The 25,644-nt window shown below is 41.1% G+C and overlaps 3 long non-coding RNA genes across 3 annotated transcripts; 2 read left to right on the top strand and 1 right to left on the bottom strand.

Annotated features, from left to right (window-relative positions):
• The first annotated feature begins 1,867 nt into the window (after positions 1-1,867).
• Positions 1,868-4,773, top strand: LOC306978470. Its single transcript, XR_013793897.1, has 3 exons — positions 1,868-1,931; positions 4,262-4,477; positions 4,565-4,773. It is a non-coding gene; the product is annotated as an uncharacterized lncRNA (long non-coding RNA).
• Positions 4,774-7,606: 2,833 nt separating this feature from the next.
• Positions 7,607-11,492, top strand: LOC306977342. Its single transcript, XR_013793829.1, has 3 exons — positions 7,607-7,650; positions 8,184-8,402; positions 11,329-11,492. It is a non-coding gene; the product is annotated as an uncharacterized lncRNA (long non-coding RNA).
• Positions 11,493-19,176: 7,684 nt separating this feature from the next.
• LOC306966570 lies at positions 19,177-25,297 on the bottom strand. Its single transcript, XR_013793117.1, has 4 exons — positions 25,218-25,297; positions 24,588-24,710; positions 22,744-22,962; positions 19,177-19,376 (listed from the first exon to the last, which is right to left on the bottom strand). It is a non-coding gene; the product is annotated as an uncharacterized lncRNA (long non-coding RNA).
• Between the last annotated feature and the right edge of the window lie 347 nt (positions 25,298-25,644).

Raw genomic sequence — 25,644 nt, 5'->3', positions numbered from 1 at the left:
TGACGTGTTGTGTTAATGTTTGGAGGATTAAAGATTATTTGAATTGGCTTAACACACGCGCTCCTCTGTGTCTTGATAGACTCACACTTCGCTCTTCAACATGTTCCGGTGTAGGTTGGCCTTAAGGCTGTGTTCACTGCTGCGCTTTGTTTGTCTGCACCAGTGCATGTCAGTTTAAATAGCCCAGTTCAGGGGTTACCTGATGTATACTAGCATGTATATTCTGGTCCCTCAGATTTGAGAATTATGACATTAATAAAATACTCTTAACTCTTATTCTGTCATTCCCTCATTAAAAACATGGCTGAAGTGTTGCCTTGGCACATTCACGTATTTTTGAGTAATCTGTAAAAACTCTGATGGCGGCCATTTTAGGGACAGGTTTGCCTGAGTCCTCCTAGGAACGCCCCCACCTCCTGGAGACGCCTCCGAGCTTTCGTCACCAGCCGAGTAACCAACCACTGCTCCTCAGCAGAACCCCCTCCCCACTGATGCCACAGACAGCGTGTGGAGGGGGCGTGTCTAAAGGCTCAGAGGTTCTTAAAGAGACAGAGGCCGATTTCAAGACATTCACTACAGCCATTTTGAGAGAGACATTTTATACAAGGCAGTTATTCTAATTTACTGCATTTACAGACCAACAGAAGGTTTGTCATCATTGTAGTGTGATATAGACTGGTGCTATGGGACTGAAAAAAGCAGAATACCCCCTCTTTAAAGGAACAGGCCACCGTTTTTACATACTGAGATATGTTCTTACCTGAGCTTTGACGAGTTCTTTAGGACCTGTCTGATCTTCACCCGTGTCCTCAGTCACGTAAACACAGCGCAGACGGCGTTAGCATTTAGCCTCTCCCTCTCTCCTCTATAGCTCCAAAACAGGTCAAGATAGAAGCTACCAAGCTCTTCCACGTTTTCCCTATTTAAACATGGTTACGTGAAGTGTTCCACTACAAAGTATAATTACACAAAATTAAACAATGTGGATTTTCTAAGCGGATAAAAGGGGGAACTATATTGTACGGCGTAATAATACCAGGAGTAGTTAGAAATCCGCACAGTAATCTTCACTTTACTGTGCGGATGCCAAACATATCTCAGTATGTAAAAACGGTGGCCTATTGCTTTAAGGGAGCTTCGACACAAAAATGTGCTTGCAACTTTAAAGTGCTATAACTCAATGACGTTTTTATTTTTTATTTTTTAAGGTCTGACTGTTCTCTTTTCACACATATAAAAATATTATAACTTTTTAACATTGTTAACCCTTTAAATGCCAGCTTTCTGCCCAAAAGTGACATGGTCAATGGTCCAAAAACACAAACATTAATATATATTTTTTATTTTAAAAGCAAAATGGTAAATGTCTGTTCTGGCTGATGTGGCCTGATGTGTGTGTAATATGACCCAAAGGATTTGTTTCTAAGTTGAAATGTGTTTATGTAGCTGCAATTTCAGTAAAAAACTCACGTTAAGGGAGCTTCGACACAAAAATGTGTTTGTAACTTTAGAGAGCTGTAACTCAATGAAGGAACAATATTTTTTTTAAACTTTTTTTTTCATTGTGGAGGTTGACCTCTCCTCTTGTCATACATATACAAATAATCAAACTTTTAAAATATTAGGTGTAATTAAGGGTTAACCAGCCTCCTCACTTTCTTAAGGAGCTCGTTGGAATAAAGTTTCTCCTGGGGACAAGCAGGGGTAGAGTAAACCAATCAGGCGAGAACTTTTTCTTCAAAAAGTAGGGATAAAGGTTCCTCGCTTTACAGTCTCAAAACGGAACAACTTTGGCCATAAAACAATATTAACATACGTGACACATGTAAAACTCTGACCACCAGGATGTGTGAACGCGCAGGAGCAGTTCTGCAGTCGGATCTGGACTTGGCTTCAGCTTCAAATTGGAGGGCTATGGGCGGCAATTGTTGGTGAGCCACAGTTTGGAAATATTATGTTTATTTCTGGCATTTTGTGATCATCTACAGCACACAGTGTTGATGGAAGAAGGGTCAGTGAGTTTACTGTTTAGAAGTGAAATATTCTTCATGATTGTGAGGTTTGTTCAGAGAAGAACACGGGTTGCCTCGTCTCACCTGGACGAAGTTTTCAGTTTTTATATAAACCCTACTGTTGTTTTTATGTCAACTCTGTCACAGCAATATTTAAAATAGTCTAAAATCACAGCTTAAAATGTGACAAAATGGGTATTTTCAACGTCATGGCAGTCCTATTTGACAAAAAAAGCCCTTTTAGTCACAGATTGACTTTTTGGGTCGACCATACACAACATCAACAAATCATAATACGGCACAAACTGCAAACTTGTGTCTGTCGGATGGAGTGTACAATAATAAAAGGTTTAGATTTACAGCTTGTGCTACATACTACAACATTTTAGCATGTCCGCCCCTACATGACTATGGCTCAGTCCTTTGTGTAGAAGAATATAAACTAATAAAATGAGAACAATGATGGACATAATAAATAATAATTAAAAGTGGAAGATGATCGCCGCTCAACTCAAACCTATGATTAATTGGTGTATTTTACAACAAAGTGGAAACAAATAGAGTTGAACACTGATGCACTGCAAAAAGTAATTAACTAGATCAGTATAAACATCTCAATTTGAGCATAATAATCTACATTTTAGCTGTTTTGACTCGGTAAGTTGTTCTTGGGCATTTGTCCTGGATTATTTCACTTGTTCTGAGATGTTTCTGATTCTTATTCAGGTCATTCAGGTTATTCTTATTTCAGGTCATTTTCTTTGCCAATGGGGAAAGAAAATTGTTCTTGTCTCATTGGCAATTTTACTTTCTTATTTCAAGCGAGATTTACCTCAGAACTGGTGTGAAATGTCCTCAAACAAGCAACGAAAACCGCTCAAAACAAGATATATTTCCTCAATTCAAGTCATTTAAGACAATGCTTGATATTTACTTTTTGTAGTGTGAGTACCATGTATGTGCCATGATAGCTAGTAAGAAGATATTCAAAGAAAATGAAAAGAAATTGGATTCAATCACCAAATTCACCTTGGAGGTCTGGTTTAAATTTGTAAAAAGGTACAAAATGGAGAATGAGATAAAGATATTTAGCTGGTTGGCGTACGATCCAAATTTTAAACCAGGAGTTATGAACTCAAAATTTAAGAACTGGGCTAATAGAGGTCTGAACATACTAAGTAATTTGATCAAAAAAGGGGAAATTTTAAGTTTTCAAAACTTAAGGCAGAAATTCGATTTTGAACATAAAGACTTCTATATGTATCTTCAGGTTAGAGACCATTATCAAAGAGAGATGAGGCCAGATCTCCCGGGTGAAATAAATGTTATAACTGAAATTGAGAAACGTTGATATCTAAACTGTATCAGGGATCGGTATCCAATAGAAAAACTTCAACACTTTATATTAGAGACAAATGGAAAAAAGAATTATCAGTAGAAATATGTGAAGACGAATGGTATGATGTGAAACTCAACTAACCACGTCTAGCTCTAGAAATGGGAAAATATTTTGTTGGAAAAATGTGGTAAGATTTTTTATAACACCAAAGATCAAGAAGGCGACTTTATCAGTATGTCAGCCCTGTTGGAGGATGTGCGGTGAACAGGACGTGGGTCATGCTCATATTTTTTGGCAGTGCACAAAATTATCTCAATACTGGGATCGTATTTGGCAAGAATTAGGGAAAATACTTGGATATAAACTACCAAAGACGTGCTCAGTTCTGTACTTCGGAAGTCTAACGGGAAAGTATATACAAAATAAAGACAAATACTTGATTAAAATCCTTCTGGCAGCATCAAAAAAAGCCATTACACGGAAATGGTGCAAAGAGGATCCCCCTACCTTGAAAAACTGGAGAGACATTGTAGAGGAAATTCACAACATGGAGAGACTAACTTATATTATAAGACTACAACAAGAAATCTGCGAAGAGAGGTGGGAAAAATGGACTCTATACACAGACTTTATACACTATGACCACTGACACTGGGTTGCAAATGCTCTTTTTGTTGTAAAATGTAAGTGAAAAAAAAAAAAAAGTGGAAGATGCAAAATAGACCATCATTGACTTAGTTACTATAATTATCAGAATCTTTGGCACAAATTTAGGCTATTTCTCACCGCTGCTGACAGTTGAACTGTAACAAAAGGGTTAGTGTTTACAAGATACAATCCCATTTGTTTTAATAAATAGTTTAGTAAACCTTGTTCATCACACCGACTCTTTTATAACCTTCTCTTTCAGCGCTGTGTTGGCAAAAGTCTTTACCCAGGCTGAAAATCCATCCGATATTCACATTAGACACTCATGGAGTTGCTACACAAATCCTTCAGGAGATGCGGTATCAAGGTGTAGAGCTGGTCCCTACAGACCTGGCAAAGTGTCAGGTGGTCCTCCTCTGCTGTGTGGTCATTACTCGCGTCGGATCTGATGTGGAGGAAGCAATGGAGAGCATTCCAGGTGAACATCCTTTCCTACTGACAGATGAACTGATTTGGAAAGAGTAACTCTGTTCCATATTGTAATTGTAATGTATTGTAATTCCAGGCGCAGCCCGAGATAAGCCTGTGTTTCTGGTGGTGATGCACCACACACGAGATAAGGACTTCCAAACAGATGGAACCCAGTGGAGGAACATCTACGAGAACACAGCGTTTCACACTGATGTTCTCTTCCACCAAACCAAAGGCTTACTGCAGTGTGAGAGAAACGACAAGGCCTTTAAGGAGCTCAAGGACAAGTGTCTGGGTTATGCACAATAGACAACATCATTATACATATAAACTCTGCCCCCTCTGCAGGCGGTCTCTTTTTTTCCTCCAAGCTCGGGTCCTGCTGGGAGCTTGAGGGTTCAGTATCTTTGCTGTTTCTAGAACTGCACTTTTCTGGACCGAGATGTCTGATGTATTGCCTGGGATCTGCTGGAGCCACTCCTCCAGTTTGGGGGTCACTGCCCCGAGTGGCTCCACTGATGCCTTCACCCTCCAGCTCTTCTCTGGTATTTCTCTAGTTTCTCGTTGTGGGTGCTATGTCAACCACAGTGGCTTTCCTCTGCTCTTTGTCCACCACCAACATGGTCATGCACGGACAAATGGGTTTTTCAATTAAAACAACCATTAAATAAATATTAAAATGTACATATAATGTGTTGTTTCTTTTTGTTAACAGACAAATACTTTAAAGGTTTTGAGAAATTCTTTGTATTTTCTTCCTCAATTTTGATCCATCCATCCATTTTCTTCCGCTTTATCCGGGGCCGGGTCGCGGGGGCAGCAGTCTCAGCAGAGATGCCCAGACTTCCCGATCCACACACACCTCCTCCAGCTGTTCTGGGGGGACCCCGAGGCCACACCTCCTCCAGCTGTTCTGGGGGGACCCCGAGGTCAATTTTGATAATCATGAATAATTGTGAAATTGCACTGAATTGTGACATCCCGAGACTTAATGAGCAAAGTTCAGGTTGCAGTAAATGGAGAACTCCCACTTCGTTTTCTGAACTTTACTCCGTTATTGTTGCTTTTCGGGGGCCCTTTTTTAGACACATTTTGATGCTTTTTTTTGTTGTGTTTTGTAGCTTTTTAAAATTGTGTTATTGTTGCTTTTTGTCATGTTTTCAATGCTTTTTCAAAGTTTTTTGTCATGTTTTCAATGCTTTTTCAAAGTTTTTTTGTCATGTTTTCGTTGCAGTTTTGTTTACAGCCTATAGGCCAGTGAAAGCTAAGACTATGTTGGCCTCATTTGAAAGACCTTGTAGTTTCTGAAAGTACGTGTAAGATCTGTGTGAGTAAATCAGCCTTTTAGTAAATTGTTGTTAATGTTTTCAGGGAGACTATGTGCACGTGTTCAGGGACAACAGATGAAAAATAACCTTCTTGGCTGGTGCATTCACAGAAATGTTCATGAATGCGCAATGTCCTTGTCAAATAAACTAATAAAAAGAAATAAACTGTGTGATCACGATTCTTTGGTAGCTAGCCAATGACTACAAAGACAGTTTTCTCCTTATTAGAGAGTAAAGTATAAAAACAGATGATTCAAAAAGTGAAGAATTAACCTCTGTGAAATTGATTGAATGTAGTTTTTAAAGGAAAGTTTAATTGTAGAATATCCAACTCTAAGGCACTGAAGCACAAACCACGAATGTAAAACCCTGCATCGACAGCACAGACATCAGTGGGAGGAGTTTTCAAACAAAAACTCCAGTCGTATCAAGTCTTCAGAGAGACACAGAGAGAGCGCTGCTGCAGGTAAGTCTCTTCTGCTGTTTGTGAAAGTGTGGAAAGCGTTAGTATCTGGTTAGAATGCCTTGTCACTCCATGTTTAGCTCAATACCAGCACCAAGACAAGGACAATTCGGATGCTTAACCCTTCCTTTCCACAGTCCACTTTTAGTTCTGTCTGTTAACTTTTCTATAAATTTCACATTGCATTAAATTCTGTTATACTTGTAAAACGTAATGTCTTTGTTTTTTAAATGTATGACCAATAAACTGTAAGACTTTTGTAAGGTTTTAAGAAGGGCATGCTGTAGAAACATAATCACACAGAGTGACCATTTTTGTGTGTGAAGCTGTTTAAGTGATGGCAGTTGTGATTGCGGGCCCAACAGATTTTTCGGTGACCCAGGAGATGCTTGAGTGGTTAGCTTAGCGCCTTTACATACCATCCCTTGTTTTTTTGGTTGTCACTGCTGAGTGAACCGTATCCATGGCTACATATACATTCAATTCCAAACCCCAGAACCCCTCAAAAAATCCTGAAATAAAATTAATCCTGGTGCGTCATAGGAGCCACCGGGATCGAAAGCAAAGGCCTTAACAGCCGCTGGGTCACTCAAAGTTCAAATACGCACTAATATCTACTTTTTTGTTTACATAAAAAGTTGCATAGTGCATATTACCCTGTGTTAGCCTCCCTCCATTGGCTGCCCGTCAGCTATAGAATTGACTTTAAGATCTTGACGCTTGTGTTTAAATGTCTTCATGGATCTGCTCCTGAGTATCTCTGAGCTTTTGTCTATTTATGCCCCTGTCAGATCAGTAAGGTCTGCGAACCAGCTGTCTTTGAACGTGCCCAGGTCCCGTTTAAAGACGCGAGGAGATCGAGCGTTTAGTGTGGCTGCTCCAAAACTCTGGAACAGTCTCCCCCTAAACGTCAGAGCTGCTCCGACCATAGAAACCTTTAGGACTGCCCTTAAAACACATCTGTTTGCGTTGGCGTTCAATTCAAGCTGAACTGTATTATAGCTCTATTGTGTGTGCTTCTCTTGTTGTTTTGTACTGTCATTTTATATTGTGTACCTGTATGTGAAGCACTTTGGGCACCGAGTGTTGTTGTAAACGTGCTGTACAAATAAAGTTGACATTGACATTGACTTTTAACATGTTTATTATTAGTGGATGCCTCACCCGCCACTCACTCAGGCCCCAGTCGCTCACAGTCTGTCATCCCTGCAGTAACCAGACCCATGCGGAGTCTCCATGTCCGACACACTCAATGGAACAGCAGAATGACTTCATCCCTCTGCGTTTTCATGCATCATCATGTGTTACGAGGATTTAATCTGTATCTTTTCTATGTTTGTGTATATGCAGGTCAGGCAATGGAGCAGACCCCTGGTAATACCCCACCAAGTAAGTTTATTCTTAATTTATTTGCCTGAAGTGTTTTGCTCACTTTGCAGCTCTAAAAAAAGATGAAAGGTTCATGTTCTAATCCAAAGTAAACTTGCATTACACGACTCTCAGTCCAGTGTTGGTGTCATTACCGTCTGCAAGGAGGACATTCATGGCAGTTATAGTTGAGAGAGGCTGTAAAAGGTGTGTAACCAATAAGTATAACAAAACCCTAAGCAGATGGGTAAAGGTGGAAAGTCCAGAGAGTGTATCAGCTGCAGTCGCCTACAATGACGCGAAACTTCACATGAACGCTCACCCTAAACAACTGGGTGAAGCTACTTTAAAACTTGGGTCAAAACAGCAAATGTTCTTCTTGTCATTGAATGTATTACTAGTGTTGTGTGAGGAAACCTAAGCAGACAGGGGGAGAACATGCAAACCGCACAGAAACCTCTGTGCCACCGTGCCGCCCACTGTGTTGTTGTGGCTTTTTTGTTGTTGTTGTTGTGGCTCTCAATTACTTTTTCATGAGAAACTTTGTCTTTCAGAAAAGCCTTCATCCAAGCTGAAAGTCCACACTATTGTGACAGCTGAAAACCATGGAGCACAAGAAATAATCATTAAAAAAATGAAGAAGATGTGGTGGTTGAGGAGGAAGAAGGTGGACCTGAAGGCCAACGAAGAACGCTGTGATGTGGTCCTTCTCTTCTGTGTGGTGATTTCTCGTGCTGGGTCAGATGTGGAGGAGGCCATGATGAGAATTCCAGGTAAACATAATTAAGATATTCTCTAAAGTCAAATCAACGGCTTCAAAGTGTGTCTAAAATACACAGCGGTTGCAAAAGTTTGGGCCCCATTTAATTTTTATTTTGCCACCTATGGACCACAAGCATAAATATATTGAATTGAAATTTTTTGTGAAGTGACTCAGAATCATGAAGTGACACATACATGATTTAGATTTTTTTTTTATGAATAAAAAACTGAAAAGTGTGATGTGCAGAAGTCCCGCCCCCTTTCCTTTTTGTGCAGCCATTTGCCTTCAGAAGTTTCCTGATGATTTCTGAATGATCACATGTTAGAGTCTGTGTGTTTCTAATGTCAGGTCAGATACAGCTGCTCTGTGAAGGTCTCAGGTCTGTTAGAGACGATTGTGGAGCAGAAGCATCATGAAGTCCAGGAACTCACCAGACAGGTCCGAGATGAAGTTACTGAGAAGTATAAAGCTGGGTTAGGTTTAAAAACATCTCTCTGTGTACAGTTAAACTCACCTCCTAAACTCACTGACCGAACAAGGACAGCACTGACCACAGCTGTTACAGAGAAGCCTATGATGACCAGGGGCGGACTGGGACTGAAAAACAGCCCTGGACTCTGACCAGCCTGACCTTGACCACAAATTAGTGTGCACTTCCACAAATACATATTTTAACCTCTTACCCCCCGCCTTAACACTAACGAGTGCATTTTCCCCAGTTGGGCTTTTTATTATTATTTTTCTTTGATCGGCATCATCAGCAAAAAGAGCAGGAAAGGTGGTCGTAGAAACAGAAGCAAAATCATTCATATAAATAATAAATAATAATGGTCCCAAAACTGAACCTTGTGGTGCACCATACTCCACGGAATTCCTTTTAGATTCATGTTTTTTTATATACTGGGCTTTACCCAAATCTAAAAGCTTCTCGACTGGAGAGCAACAATGTAACGCCTCATTTGAAAGCTAAGACCTACAAAAGTGATGGAAACTTTTTGCCACGTTTTTGTCATATTTTTGTTTGTAAAAAGGTACAAAATGGAGAATGAGATCAAGATCTTTAGCTGGTTGGCGTACGATCCAAATTTTAAACCAGGAGTTATGAACTCGAAATTTAAGAACTGGGCTAATAGAGGTCATAGATGGAAGTAATTTTATCAAAAAAGGGGAAATTTTGTGTGTGTAAAGAGCAATGCTTTCTAGTGCCAAAACTTAAGGCAGAAATTCGATTTGGAACATCAAGACTTCTATATGTATCTTCAGGTTAGAGACCATTATCAAAGGGAGATGAGGCCAGATCTCCCGGGTGAAATAAATGTTATAACTGAAATTGTGGGTTGTGCATATAGGAACAAAGGAGAAAAGTTGATTTTAGTTTTTTGGTTTCTTTTTGAAAGACACTAGGTAGAAACAAACAAAGCTGTTCAAATACCTTACGCGATGGAACTACTTCCATCTTGGTCAGAGGCGTCTCCCGAAACTTCTCGTCACGTCGTCACATTTTTGTCATATTTTTGTTGTTTTTTTAAATTATTTTTTCTATCATTTTTTTGTTTTGTTTTTCTCACGTTTTTGTAGGCTTTTTTCCCCCGTGTTTTTGTTGACTTTTCATCCCCTTTTTCTCGCTATTTTGATGCTTTTCTTTTTAGCTTTTAGATTTAGGTAAAGCTCGGTTGAGGCGGGACTGGTGGCCCTTCTGTGCTCTTCCCGAATGGACACATGGCCAGTCCGCCCCTGATGATGACCCTGGATGAACTGCAGAGAGACACAGCTCAGTTTTCTGGAGGCTTCTAGTAAACAGAAACAGGACTTCTTATGGTTTTCTTTAAAAATGTCACTCTGCCATAAAGGCCAGATTTGTGCAGTTACGACTAATAGTTGTTCTGTGGACCGTTTCCCCCACCTGAGCTGTACTTTAGCCATACTTCCTGGACGAATGAGAGCCTTCCCAAACCCACTGAGGCTGTGTTTATTATCATGCAGCTAAAATCTGGAAAATCTGGCCTCAACTGTGACAATGATCAAATCCAGGCTGAAAACACCTCTTTTTACCCCCTGAATATGACAACTGACAGCATTATCTCTATTCTTGCTTTTGCTGTAATTAATTAATTACATTTAATATTGATGTTTTATGGATTTCATTATATCTGCTTCTTGTGATTTTACTCAACTGTGAAGCATTTTGTGTATGAATTGTGCTCTACAAATAAACTTGCTTTAATTGTCAATTAAGGGGAGACACTACAGGCAAAACTCAATTTTTTCAGTTTTCAGGTTTTGGGCCAAATTGGTCTCTGAACATATAAGCTTTCACCCGGAAACAGAAAACACGCCTAATCTTCACAATAACATGTTTAAATATTTAAATAATATTTAAATAATTTCAAGGGCCTTTTTCTCCAAACACATGTTTCTGTCATTGTGGCGACACTATGCCCACGTCAGTCGGACCTAAAGACTTCACATTTTCCAGCCTTGGACTGAACAATATTTGGAAGATTTTTTCAGAGGGATTTTTTATTATTTAATCCCTTAAGCCCCATTTATTGAGTTTTGAATGCCAAAAAATAAGGCGAGAATTAAATTTCTACAAAATTCTCCACTAAAAAACAGATTATTTTAAAACTAAACAAGAAATCCAAAATCCCTGTGAGAAAGTCTTGGCAACTCATTTATCAATAAAATGAAACCATAAACCAGATTTCGTCGCTGAAAAGATGGAAATTTGGGGCATTTTTAGGCATAAAACACTTCTTCTTCGTTCTTGTATGAAAAGATAAAATGACCGAAAACTTGCAATGTTTTTTCCTCACATTTATGCCAGTGATCTACAGCAACAGTTTCAAATTGATATCAGTAAATATACATTTTTTCCCTATTCACCTGCAGTGTCTCGCCTTAAGGAGTAACACAGTCCCATTTTGTATTTCCAGGAGCAGCGAAACAGAAGCCTGTGTTTCTGGTGGTGATGCACCACACACAGGACACCGACTTTCAAACAGATGGAACCCTGTTGAGTAACATCTGCAAGGACACAAAGTTTCAAATCGATGTTCTCTTCCACGAGACAAAAGGATTACTGCGGTGCAAGAAAAATGACCAGGCCATTAAGGAACTAAAGGAAAAATGCAAAAAATTTCGAGAAGACAACATAACCAAAGGGAAAAAACCCAAAAGAAATAAAAGAAAAGACAAAAAAAAAAGTCAAAAGGGTATTTAGGCACAATGTAATTTACACCACTTTCCCATATTGTGCCTGTTTGATGATATATATCTTATCTTCTTGATTTCCACACTGTTCTTGAATTTGATCAAGTCTGCAAAAGAAGCTGCCCTGCAAGACTGTTGTTGTGATTCTGATTGTTATGGTTGTCTAGCTCTTGAATGCCCATCATGATGTCTGTACACAGTCACTGGACTTGTTCTTAACACCACTAAGATGTCTAACCAGCTTTAAAGCTAGCAGCTACTTTTTTTTTCAGCTTTCTTTCACTGCCAGCTGAGGGTAAATACTTGACTTCTCTTGTGGCATCATTTTTTTGTGCGTGTGTGTGCACATTCCAGATAATTGAAATTATTTCAATAATTTTATAAAATGAAATGTTGGTGTTCCAAAGTAGTTTAGAAATCTGACTAATGCATAATAAAGTATCTTTCAAAATATCAAGTCTCCCAAAATAGGTGTGCAAACTGTTTTTGGACATTGTACAGTCACTAATAATATCCCAGTAAACAGTTTCCAAGGATGAGTCAGCTACTTAAAGATGTGATTATTTAAAGTAGTACTTGCGCATGCAGATAAATGCAATTCATTAGTACTGAAGGTAATCCAGTCAAAAGGGGATGGCATATGTTGTTTGGTTATAGTTAGCTTGCTTATACGCATGTTTTGGTTTGTTTTGCTGTGTTCCCTAATTGTTTTATACTTTAAGTGATGCCTCCTTACGACACATGACTCTGATAAGCCCAATCCCTTTCACTGCATTTAAAGGAATAGGCCACCGTTTTTACATACTGAGATATGTTCTTACCTAACCTTAGCCAAGTTAATATATCCCCATCTGGTCTTTGTCCGTGCGCTCTGCCAGGCAAACGGAGCACATACGCAGCCTCTCCCACATGTCATATAGCTCCAAAAAAGCTCACGATAGAAGCTACCAAGCTCTTCCACGTGTTCCCTATTTAAATAAAGTTACGTCAAGTGTTTTCATGCAAAGTATATTTACACAGAAATGTAAAGGTTATTGACGGAAGTGAGCGGGGGAAGTCTTTAGGAGTTACTGCGCGGACGTTTTGCTCCTCGTATCATTACGCCTCACAATATAGTCCCCCTTTTTATCTGCTTATAAAATCGACATGTTACATTTCTGTGTAAATATACTTTGCATGAAAACACTTCACGGAACTTTATTTAAATAGGGAACACGTGGAAGAGCTTGGTAGCTTCTATCGTGAGCTTTTTTGGAGCTATGTGACATGTGGGAGAGGCTGCGTATGTGCTCCGTTTGCGTGACAGAGCGCACGGACAAAGACCAGACGGGGATATATTAACTCGGCTAAAGTGAGGTAAGAGCATATCTCAGTATGTAAAAACGGTGGCCTATTCCTTTAACACACCTGTGCCATGGAGGGGAAAGAAACAACAAAAGGCACAAGGAAGTTGGAGAAAGGGCGCAGAAGTTTCGGGAGGAGCGCTCTGACGACGGACACCAGCACAACCATTGCTCAGCGGGTGAAGCTCCACCATGTGGGAGACACGCGCCGGAGGGGAAACCCTGCCCTCGCCTTGAGTACCTGAAATTGAAGGGTGTTGCATATTGTGATGCTGATGGCCTTTGGTCTTAGTGGTGCTCGGTGCATGGAACTGTTTCCTGGTCTCTGCTGTGTGCCCTCGGGAAGGATACGGGAGCGAGTCAAGGAGCCGCTCTGATCTGTGACCCAGCGCTTGTGGCACGGCCGGTTCTGGACCTCTCTGCGCCTTAATTAACTTTTTATTCCCATTTTAAATAATAAATATATATAATAAATATTATATAAATATAATATATATATAATAAATAACATATAATAAATTGTTAACCTTTTAATTGTTGCCTCTTTTCTGTTACACCATTTCTCTCCAAGTCTGTCAAAAATATTTAAAGCTAATTTGGTCTCTTCCAAATCCCATTTTCTTATCCACAAAACTACATACCTCCTATAGAGTTCGGGAATGTGATGTCATATCGTTAAGCATTATGGGATTAGCAGAAATTGAAATTGTTAAAAGTATTGTTAAAATACTGGAGTTATTGTTCACATTAAAACACTTGGACACCACAGTGAGTTAGATGTATTTACCAGCAGTAACTCAGCAGCTAACGGAGTGGTTCCATGGCTTTTTTCTGCACATTTTATACTGTTTTTATCCAATGTTAGTCTATGGAAGCTGCAAAGATGGCGGATCTCCCCGAACTCCATAGTTAGACGGTCTCTGTCCTGATGCCACTGGCAGACACTGTTCAGACGGTGTCGCTTTGCAGTCACAGCACTGTGCAGTGGTGCTTTCAATCAAAGACATAAAGAAAATGTATACCTTTTTCTCAAACTAGACAAGCAAATGACTAAAAAAATAAAAATAATTAAAAAATAATGGAAACCTTGTGTTTGATCAAAACTATGCATTAATCCAGAACCATGTCAAAACAAAAACTTGTGTGGATGAACTTGTTTCTGTTTTGTGGTGCAGGTGGTGGGACGTGAGTGCTTCTTCTGTTTTTGTTTACAATTCTATTTATTTATTTGTTGTTGTTTTGAGTGTGACCCAAACCCAAGTATGAAGTGACATGATGAAAAAAAATGCACCTTCTTGGAACCTAAGGGACCGTGCAGATCTTTTCTTTTCTTTTTCCGTTTCAAGCAATAGCTAGCGTGGCAAGCCGACGTGCCGTCTGTGTCCGTGCATGGCTGTGTGTTTGGTTGTTAGGCTGCAGTATAGGCTGTGGTTGAGAAGCGTGGGTGCAGCAGGTGCCAAAGGCTGAGCTTGTGGTTACAGCTGAATGTTGATTTTGGCAGCTTCTCTGACCACGTCCTGCATCTTACACTTCAGCAAAACACTTATGCAGCAACAACCTGCTTCAAAGTGAGTTTTCCGATGCCACAAACTCACGTCCTGTCACGAACAGTAGTATCAAAACATGTTCATACTGTGAATATCCATTTTCAAGAGAATTGCACAACAAGCTGAGGCCTGTCATTTCTTCAATATATTTTTCAACATACTAGCATTTATATCACATTATTATTATTTACATTAGGAAATAAAGAACAAAAGAGATTTGTTAATCAGATATAAAAAACAGGTGACGCTGAGAGTATTTACTGTTGGACTGTACGTGTTGAAACTACAGGTGCTCTTCAAAGACAAGACTGAACCCCAGGGTTCATTATTAGGCCCAGTGCTTTTTAATCTGTATATGCTCCCTCTTGGTGATGTCATCAGGAGACACGGGGTCGACTTTCACAGTTATGCTGATGATACACAGTTATACATCTCCATGTCTCCTGATGACTCCAGGCCAATAGATGCACTTTTTAACTGCATTTTAGATCAAATCCTGGATGGTAGAAAACTTTCTCCAGCTTAACCAGGACAAAACTGAAGTTTTAATCATTGGCCCTGAGGCCCAGAGAGAGAGACTTTTACCCAAACTACAGTCACTGTCTATGAATCCTTCCTCACAGGTGAAGAACATGGGTGTGATCTTTGACTCTGAGCTGGTGTTTATTCCACACATTAAGAATATTATCATCTAAAGAACATAGCCAGAGTCCGCCCCATTCTCTCTCGGGCCAACACGGAGACGCTCATGCATGCTTTTATCACCAGTCGTATCCACTACTGTAATGCCCTGCTTTCTGGTCTTCCCAAAAAGAGGATCTCAGGTTTACAGCAGCTCGAGTCCTGACGAAGACCAGGAGGCGGGACCACATTACACCTGACGAAGACCAGGAGGCGGGGCCACATTACACCGGTTTTAGAATCGCTGCATTGGCTCCTCGTGTGTTTCAGGATCGATTTTAAAGTTCTTTTAATGGTTTTTAAATGTCTTCATGGTCTTGGTCCTTCTTATCTTTCAGAACTGCTTTTACCTTACGAACCTTCACGGCCACTTCGCTCCTCCTCAGGGGTCTCCTAGTTACTCCTAAAGTCAACAAAAAGATCAATATTACAGCCCTCGCCTCTGGAACCACCTGAGGAGGAGCTCAGGGCTGGAGAGAACCAGAAGGTTTTAAGAGCAGGCTCAAAACCCACCTTTTTAGCTTAGCCTTTAACTAACCTCCTAATATACACTGCTCACAAAAACTTAGGGCACACTCAAAAAACACATCCTTGATGTCAATCAATTCGATTTTTTGGATGAAAATCTTTATTCATAGTGTAGGGCAATGTGTTGAGGATAAAATAACATAAGAATGATACATGGAAATCAAATTCTCAGCCCCTGGAGGTCTGGATCCAAAATTATAGTCAAAATCAAAGTGACAAATCAGGTCACTGGTTGATCCAGATTCTGTAGAAATTCCTCCAAACGAGTCTGTATCATCCTCAGTCGTGTGTGTGGCCTCCACGTGCCTGAATGCACTCCCTACAACGCCTGGGCATGCTCCTGATGAGACCACGGATGTCCTCCTGAGGGATCTCCTCCCAGACCTGGATTAGAGCATCAGTCAGCTCCTGGACAGTCTGTGGTGCGACGTGGCGTTGATGGATGGACCGAGACATGATGTCCCAGATGTGCTCTATTGGATTTAAGTCTGGGGAACAGGCAGGCCAGTCCATAACATCAATACCTTCATCATGCAGGACCTGCTGACACACTCTTGCCACATGTGGCCTGGCATTATCAGGCATCAGAAGGAACCAGGGCCCACAGCACCAGCATATGGTCTTACAATAGGTCTGAGGATCTCATCCCGGTCCCCAATACCAGTCAGGAAACCTCTGGCTCGCACATGGAGGGCTGTGCGGCCTCCAATGAAATGCCTCCCCAGACCATCACTGAGCCACCACCAAACCGGTCATGCTGGATGATGTTGCAGCAGCAGAACGTTCTCCAGGGCGTCTCCAGACTCTGTCACGTCTGTCACATGTGCTCAGGGTGAACCTGCTCTCATCCGTGAAGAGCACAGGGCACCACTGGCCAATCTGCCAATCGCTGTGTTCTCGGGCAAATGCCAATCGTGCTGCACGGTGTTGGGCAGTAAGCACCGGCCCAACGCCCTCATACCCCCCTCATACCCCCCTCATACCCCCCTCATACCACCCTCATACCGCCCTCATACCACCCTCATACCCCCCTCATACCACCCTCATACCACCCTCATACCACCCTCATGGAGTCAGTTTCTGACCGTTTGAGGACCAACATGCACATTTGTGGCCCTCTGGAGGTCATTTTGTAGGGCTCGGGCAGTGCTTCTCCTGTTTCTCCGTGCACAAATGAGCAGATAGCGGTCCTGCTGCTGGGTTGTTGACCTCGGTCGGCCCCCCCAGGTCTCCTGGTGCACTGGCCTGTCTCCTGGTATCTCCTCCATGCTCTGGACACTGTGCTGGGAGACACAGCAAACCTTCTTGCCACAGCACGAATGGACGTGCCATTTTGGATGAGCATCACTCCCTGAGCAGCTTCTGTGGGTTGTAGATGCTCCTCATGATACCTCTAGTGGTGAGAACACTGGACAAATGCAAAAGTGTTCCAAAAACACGGTACAAAGGATGAAGACAGGGAAATGGTCTGTGGTCACCACCTGCAAAACCATTCCTCTTTTGGAGTGATCTTGCTAATTGCCTCTTATTTCCACCTGTTGTCTGTTTAATTTCCACAACACCAAGTGAAACTGATTCACAATAAGCGTGGCTTCTTAACTGGACAGTCTGATATCCCAGAAATTTGACTGACTTGGAGTTACATTGTGTTTTTTGAGTGTGCCCTAAGTTTTTGTGAGCAGTGTATATATGGGAGGTTGTGCCAGGCGTATTGTTTTAAATGTCGTAATCTGTAAAGCACTTTGTGATACCGTTCGGTATAAAAAGCGCTTTATAAATAAAGTTTGATTGATTGATTGACAACGCAGCAAAAATATTGAAAAACTCAAATGGCTTGACTTTCACATGTGATATCTTTCTTGTGTGTTGGGGAAAATACACTGAACACTGGTAGAATAAGCTAAAGTGGACATTACCTTTGTTCTAAGCGGGACGAGAGGAGCAGCATTATACTGACCTCTGATGTCCCCGGCTGCTAAGACTGCCCGAATTTTGATGGTGGGGAAAAAATGCTTAAATTACTATAATCCAATTTATATCTATTGAACATAATACATATACAGTTAACTGTCAGTTTATCCAAATATTTCACACATGCACAAGTGACAATAATGAAACATTGGCTCTTCAGTCATTTTATACCAGAACTGAGAGGAAAAAAAAAATGTTTTAGGACATTTTCACACAGGCTCGAGTATGTCAACCTAAATGGGGTTCTTGACCCGAGTACTGCGCTTTTGGTTCAGAGCACTTTTCCTTCCTGCTGCATAAAGCTTTTCTCTCCATGAGTCGATTAAGTGCACTTCTCCTCGCTTTGTGTATCACTCTTAACCACGACACAGAGGAACAGCGTGCATCTTTGCGTAATCTTTGAATCTTCCCCCAACAGCTCTTTGCACTATGGTGGCAGCTCATGGAAAGCTCCTCCTGAGGTTCTACATATCCAGGAAATCCTTTCCCCTCCATCTTTTGCAAAGCTTAAACTTTCATCTTGTGAATTTGCAGGGACTTGGCTTGTAGAACAACTGTATTGGAAAAGAAATAAGGCTGCTAATGTAGCGTAATGTGTATATTGGCCAAGTATAGTACTTATACATTGTATGTAAATTCACCTTTAAGGAACTTACATTTTATTTATTACCTCTTTAATTTAATGTATTTATTCTTGGATATTTCATTTTACACATACTCAAATCTGATCACTACCTCGTGATGATAGATTTTGTTCAAATATTAACACAACAAAAACAACACAAGTCTGCCCTTCGCTGATTGGTTTACTCCACTTCCTGTTTGCTTGTGATTGCTCTACCCTAGAAATGTAGTCGATGCCGACACTGACCAGACTCTACAACCAAACCTGCTCTAACTGCATTATCCAGGCTAGATATTTATTGACTGAGGTTTGAACTCACTAAACATCAACTGGAGCTTTGCTAACTACACCATCACTCTTGAAAGTACTACCATAAGGATATTATTATTATTATTATTATTATTATTATTATTATAAGGATACATTGTATTATAATTTATTAAATTATATTATGTTTTTCTCAAAATTCTCCAGAATCTCATCTTTTAAAGTGAGGACTAAACGTGTTTCTTGAATGTCAAAAGCTGTTAGCTTAAATTGACGTCTAACCCAAAATACCTTTTTATGTGACATTTGCCAAAGCTCGTTATCCCATCAGTGTAAGTTGTAATTACAACACCTGAACCCCTGTCACATGTGTTTAAATTAAACATTTAATGTGTAAAGAATAAGAGTTCTAAGTTTCTTAATAAACACAAGTTTAGAAACACAAGGCAGCTTCATTCTTCTTTTGCAATTTTCAATTTTCATGGAAATAAAGGACACACACACATGCACAAATTCTTTGTCATTAGTTATTTCATATAACAACAAAATAACAAAAATGATACGCAAATTGGTATCAAGTAATCATATTTTTTTAACTGTGTACTCTGTAACACTGTCACGCAGTTTCTGAATAGCCTTATTATTTTTGTCACACTCTAGTAATCCATTCTTAGTTTGATGAAAGAGAAAGTCAACGTGAGTTTTCACTTCTGGATACTCCGTGCTCCACTGAAATGCATCTGATAGATAGTTTACATCTCTCGTGTGATACATCATCACCAAAATCACAGGCGTCGGTTTTGCTGCATCTGAAATTAAAACAAATCAGGTTCTTATGAAGAGTCATTTCACCATATGGAAGGAAATCTTCTTTGGACAGCACTTTCACACAAGTCACACAAAAGGTTTACAAGGCACAGTTCATCCACTCCACTCTCCATGGAGGTTTGAAGGGGAAGGAAATGGTCTCAAAGCGATTTACAGGACATTCTATCTTTCACTGATATACAGAATTCCTCCTTTAAAGGAATAGGCCACCGTTTTTACATACTAAAATATGTTCTTACCTCACTTTAGACGTGTTAATATATCCCCGTCTGGTCTTTGTCCGTGCGCTCACACATACGCAGCCTCTCCCACATGTCACATAGCTCCAAAAAAGCTCACGATAGAAGCTACCAAGCTCTTCCACGTGTTCCCTATTTAAATAAAGTTACGTGAAGTGTTTTCATGCGAAGTATATTTACACAGAAATGTAACATGTCGATTTTATAAGCAAATAAAAAGGGGGACTATATTGTGAGGCGTAATGATACGAGGAGTAAAACGTCCGCGCAGTAACTCCTAAAGGTTATTGACGGAAGTGAGCGGGGGAAGTCTTTAGGAGTTACTACGCGGACGCTGTGCTCCTCGTATCATTACGCCTCACAATATAGTCCCCCTTTTTATTTGCTTATAAAATCGACATGTTACATTTCTGTGTAAATATACTTCGCATGAAAACACTTCACGTAACTTTATTTGAATAGGGAACACGTGGAAGAGCTTGGTAGCTTCTATCGTGAGCTTTTTCGGAGCTATATGACATGTGGGAGAGGCTGCGTATGTGCTCCGTTTGCGTGACAGAGCGCACGGACAAAGACCAGACGGGGATATATTAACACGTCTAAAGTGAGGTAAGAACATATTTTAGTATGTAAAAACGGTGGCCTATTCCTTTAAGAAATACGTTCTGGGTCAGTGTCACCTTCCCGGTTCCATTGTATTACTTTGAAAGGCTAAGTCGAAGAACATGGCTTCTTGATATTCAATAAACAAACAGACGTAGTTCAGCTCCCGATTACAACTGTTGGACTCAATTCTGTTCGCTCTAATGACAACATGTTTGCACTGCAAAGGTTAATCTTTCCTCACAATAACAATGTTTCAGCAGATGCAGACCCTCCTCAGTGGGCGGGTTAATATGCTGCTGTGGACGTTCGCATAAGCAAATGTGGTGCGATTAGCCTATTTATGGAATCATGACTGTACTACAGAGATGGTATGGCCTTACAGCATGACCTGATACGATACATTAAGGTTGCATTCACACCTGGGACTCGATTCGATTGGGGACCAAAGTTGCAACATTGTTTCAGCTCAAAGTGGCGCGGTTTGCGTTCACAACTCTTTTTTGTCAATCGAACCAACGTTCTAAATGCAGAGCTCCCCTACACGCCTGTGGGGGCGCTGTATCAAAGCCTTCTACAGGAAAAACAGTGAACAAGACACACGCTTCTCTGATTGGTCGATTAAACTCCACTTCCGCTTCCGTCTTCTGTTTACAAAATGGAGCAGGATCAGTCTGTGGATGTGTTGGTTTTTCTTTCCGCACTTTTTAATATAACAGTGACTCTAACTTCGCTGAGACGCACAGATCTGTTTACGGACGAAATGGCAGATAAATTAGACAATACTCATCATGAGATGAGATGAGATCATGCCAGACGAGGCAAAATCGGGACTAAAGCGGGACTAAACCAGGACTGGCGGCCCCCGGAGATATTTTTTCTTCACTGACGACTGCGAAGGCTCCGGCAGAGACATCGAAAACTGCTAATGACGACTGTCTGAGAGAAAGAGATGCGGAGCAAGGACTAAACATGATCTGATCAGGGCTTTGCTCTCCGGCCTCTGGCGTTGCTTACCATAAATTCTCTAATACTGGCCTGTATTCCATTAGCGGCCGGGTCTCCGACGGGGGCCGGGTCTCCGACGGAGGCCGGGTCTCCGACGGAGGCCGGGTTCGCGGCTGGCGGAGGCAAATTAAAGCCGGTCTCTAAAACAGGCCGGGGCTTTTATTAGAAACTATAGCGGTAGAAATATTCCCCATGTTATGAATTTGTCTCATACTGGTGTAAATAAAAAAACTCACGTGCAGGAAGTAAACAAACGGGAACCCGGGCCGAGGGGGACGCTGCGGAGGAGCTGATCCGAGCGTAACTTTGACACAGATTTAGCCACTTTTCAAACCTCCTCTGACTATGTTTGGAAACAGGGCAAATGTTTGTGACCCTCCAGGGTTTTAATAAAGTCTCCATCGCGTATTCAAAGCACGTCCAGCTGCTCCGTGTGCAGGTCAGTCCCGCCTCAAAATAACTCCTCCCATCAGCGCGAGCGTCTCGTCTTCTCTCGGGTCAGTCTCATGATCGATCACAAACACAAACGCTCCGTCTAAACTCCCCTTTACACAAGATAACAACAAATAATCCGGTCTGCGGTAAAAACGAAACAGAAACCTGCAGTGACATTGATGTCAAAGCTCCGCTAACAGCAACGAAACACTTCCTGTTGTCCCGACAAAATAAAAGGCGTCAATGTTCCAGCCGCTGGGAGAGGGTTTGAAATGTTCATTAATAAATGAACCTAATATTTTAGGTGCAAATGGACACAAATCTCGTTTTTCTTCGTTTTCCTGGTCGTCCGTTTTGCTCAAATAGAAATAAAGGCCTGTCTCTAATTGTGGCCTGGTTCAAATAAAGGCCTGGTCCTAGATGCCCTCGAGTAAATAAAGGCCCCGGCCTGTATTAGAGCATTTACGGTATGTCAATGGTTTCCGCCTCATATTTACGAGCCATGGCTTTTGGTGTAAATGTCGTATTAACTGTTAGCTCTAACGTGTCTGCACATGCGTTTTCATTTACATTCCGTAATGAATGTCGTAATTGTCTCTGTCTCGCACTTTTCTGTCTTTGCGTGACTCGTTTGTTTTGGTTGTAACAGACGCACAACGTCCTACAACTTTCTCTTCCTGGTTTTGTTCCGCTCTCTGGCTCAGTTACATTCATAACCCAAATGATCCGCGACAGAGTTCGTTTGAACCGGACCGAGTCCCACGTTTTCAGCCGGGCCAGGGTTTGTTTCTTTGTTCTGGAACAGAGCCCGTTTGTACGTTCACAACACCTCAAACGAACCGGACTATCGGCGCAGACGGGCCCGGTTTCGGATCAAGAGGGGGCTGTGAATGCGACCTAAGATGCTTTACAACTGGGATTAACACAGATTTACGCTGATGTTTGACTGACGTTTGTCCCAGCCTGTCTCCTGTATTTGTGCATGCGCAGCTCTCCTCAACAGTGACCGAGCACGTAGTTCAGAAGTGAGGAAATGACACAATAGCATAGAAACATGTTTTACCTGGAATATTCATCAATGCCTCCTCCACGTCAGACCCAGGACGAGTAATGACCACACAGAAAAGAAGAAGCACATCACAGTCTCCACACTCTGTTCTGATCAGCTCTACAGTCTGAGTATCCATCACTCTGTTCAGGATTTGTTCTGTTGCTTCATATTTGTTTTTGGTATTAACAATGGTGTGGATTTTCACTGATGGCTTAGGTTTTCTTGATGTACCTGAAAGATATGAGGAAAAAACATTTGCCAAATGAAGCATTGATTAATTGTTGATTAATATTGCTGTTGCATGTAAACCTTTGTTTGTTTGTCTGTTTGTTTGTTTTTTATACATCTTTATCATGGTCACTCAGTGAGAATTCCAACACTACTGGCATGCATTATTCCTAATTTCTGCCCAGGACTTGAAATAAGGAAACAGGCCCAAATAAACAGTTTCAGTTTGTGTCCATGAATAAGAAGAATAAGAAGAGCTTTATTTATATAGCGCCTTTCACAGTCACAAAGCACTTTTACATGAAACAATTAAGCAGATTAAACAACTCGGAGCATTAAGTGCGTACATTAGACGGTCAAGAACACGGTGTTCCTCCGCGAAGTGCTCTATAACCATCTAATGCACATACTTAATGCATGGCTCCTCGTTGTTTAATCCGCTTATACCATGGTCCAACAAACGTAACATTTATAATAAATGTTTCTTTCATTTACTAAACTCACTGCCAGACCACCGGGACTATTTTGTGTGGGTTATTAGCCGGTCACTGAAGGCTGGTCTCAGAGCGAGTCATTCTCCGCAGCTATTACGAGGATCTCAGTCAGGCTCAACGACACAACATCAGCACAGAATCACAACACAACAGGACTAACCCGGAAACACTTTTCCCTGGAAGTAAACACCGATATGCGGCACTCGTGGGCAGGAGTTATTTACCTTTTACAAGGTTTAACCTGAAGCTAAAGCTAGCTAGCTCAACCAGCTCAACTGTTTATGGAAACAGCTGCGGTGGAGTCGCTCACACCTGGGCCCAACTCAAACTTTTATGTTTGACTTTACTAATCCAGACAAATATGCTTCAATGCAGGATCATTTTATGTACGCCTGAAAATGATGAATAGCCTTAACCGTTTTCAACAGAAATGTAAAGCTCATATGTTATTAACAGTAGCTAACCTGATTCAGCTGTGTCATGCGTTGCTATGGCGACGCCACAGTGGAGTGATATCCCAGTGATTTAACTACCGGACTACGTGTGCGGTTACACCAAAATAATGCACCAGCCAATCAGAATCCAGTATTCACCCAGACCATGGTATAATCTGTTTCAATGCTCCACAATGCATTGTGGTGACTTGTTGTTGTGCATTAAAACTGTATAATGCACGGCTTCTTTTGTTTAGTCCTTACTTATACAACATTCACATCCACCACCACTCCCATGCACAGTAATATTCATCTCATTATCTTATATTATACATGCTTGTAATAATGAACATGAAATCTGTTAAAATAACCTAAATGACATGTTTTTGACCACATTAAGCCAGTGGCAGGTTGACGCCACGAACAATTCTTACAGAGCGCTCTTTATTTATTTAACCTTTATTTAACCAGGAAAGTCCCACTGATTAAGAATATCTTTTTCAGGGGAGTCCTGGCCGCAGAGGGGAACCTATTGTACATGTTTTAGTTGTAGGGGAGACCGGAGTACCCGGAGGAAACCTACACTTTCTGTGAGGAGACCATGCAAACACAAGTTCAGACTTTTGACTTAATGCATTCCCAGCTTCACGGTGAGGAATTCTAGACCTGACTAGACTGGTAAGTTTATATAGATGTGCACCTTTCTGGACCCAGATGTCTGATGTGTTTCCTGGGATCTGCTGTAGCCACATCTCCAGTTTGGGGGTCACTGCCTCCACTGATCCTTCACCCTCCAGGCCTTCTCCAGCTCTTCTCTCAGTCCCTGGTTTTATTAGTAATAAGAACAACAAGAATAAGAATTGCGCTTTTCAAGCCTGTGTTACGAAGTTTCTCAAAGCACCATAATGTAGTCATTATTCATTCATTCCATACTGGTGGTGAGCTGAGTATGGAGCCGCCCCTGGAGCAGAGTGACAGAAGCAAACCTGCCTATCTGCACCATGGGCCCTCCCTACTCAGACACAGGAACAATATACAAACTCCACAGAAAGGCAACGTCATTGCAGTCATTGAGTCAAACCCGGAATCTTCTTACTGTGAAGCACACGCGCTAATTGCTGTGCCACCCTTTCCTTCACTCCATTACCTAGAGCTTAAATCTTAACCCAAAATTCGAGCTGGGTCAGTCCGTGATTGTTTTTTTCATGTATTTGTTCTTACTAAATGTATGTAGCTCACTCATTGTCTTAGAAGATTTGGGCAAATGAGAATTCTAATTGTTCTACAGTTAAACACTGATTCACATCAATGTGAGTGTGTGTTTACTTACCTTTGTCAGATTGTTCCTTGTGTTCTGTTGGATCCTCATCCATCCTTCTGGGTTCTTCTCAGAGTACTCTAGTACCTGCTGACCACACATACACAAACATACATATAGACATTACAGATATATATAGCATTACAGAAGTCATATCATTACACAGTAATGGAAGCTCAAAAGGAGTAGGCTGAAGCAAGGAAGCTTATGTCCGACGACCCCTATTCAATTCTCTCAATCCTTGTGCATTTCACATTTGTATTCCCTTTGGAAAGTCAACTAATAACAATTGTATCTAACAATTTACATTACTTTAATAAAGTCGCTCAGCATACCCAGGCACCCACAACCACCAGAATGTACCTTTTTATGAGTTACATTTTCCTATTACAATTACATTTGTAATCTGATGACTGCTGATATTTCATAAAGAGATGCA

This window comes from Gobius niger, assembly GCF_951799975.1.
Source record: "Gobius niger genome assembly, chromosome: 1".
NCBI classification, from domain to species: Eukaryota; Metazoa; Chordata; class Actinopteri; order Gobiiformes; family Gobiidae; genus Gobius; species Gobius niger.
Note: the sequence above shows the minus strand (reverse complement) of the source record. Positions and strands in the feature narration are given on the sequence as shown.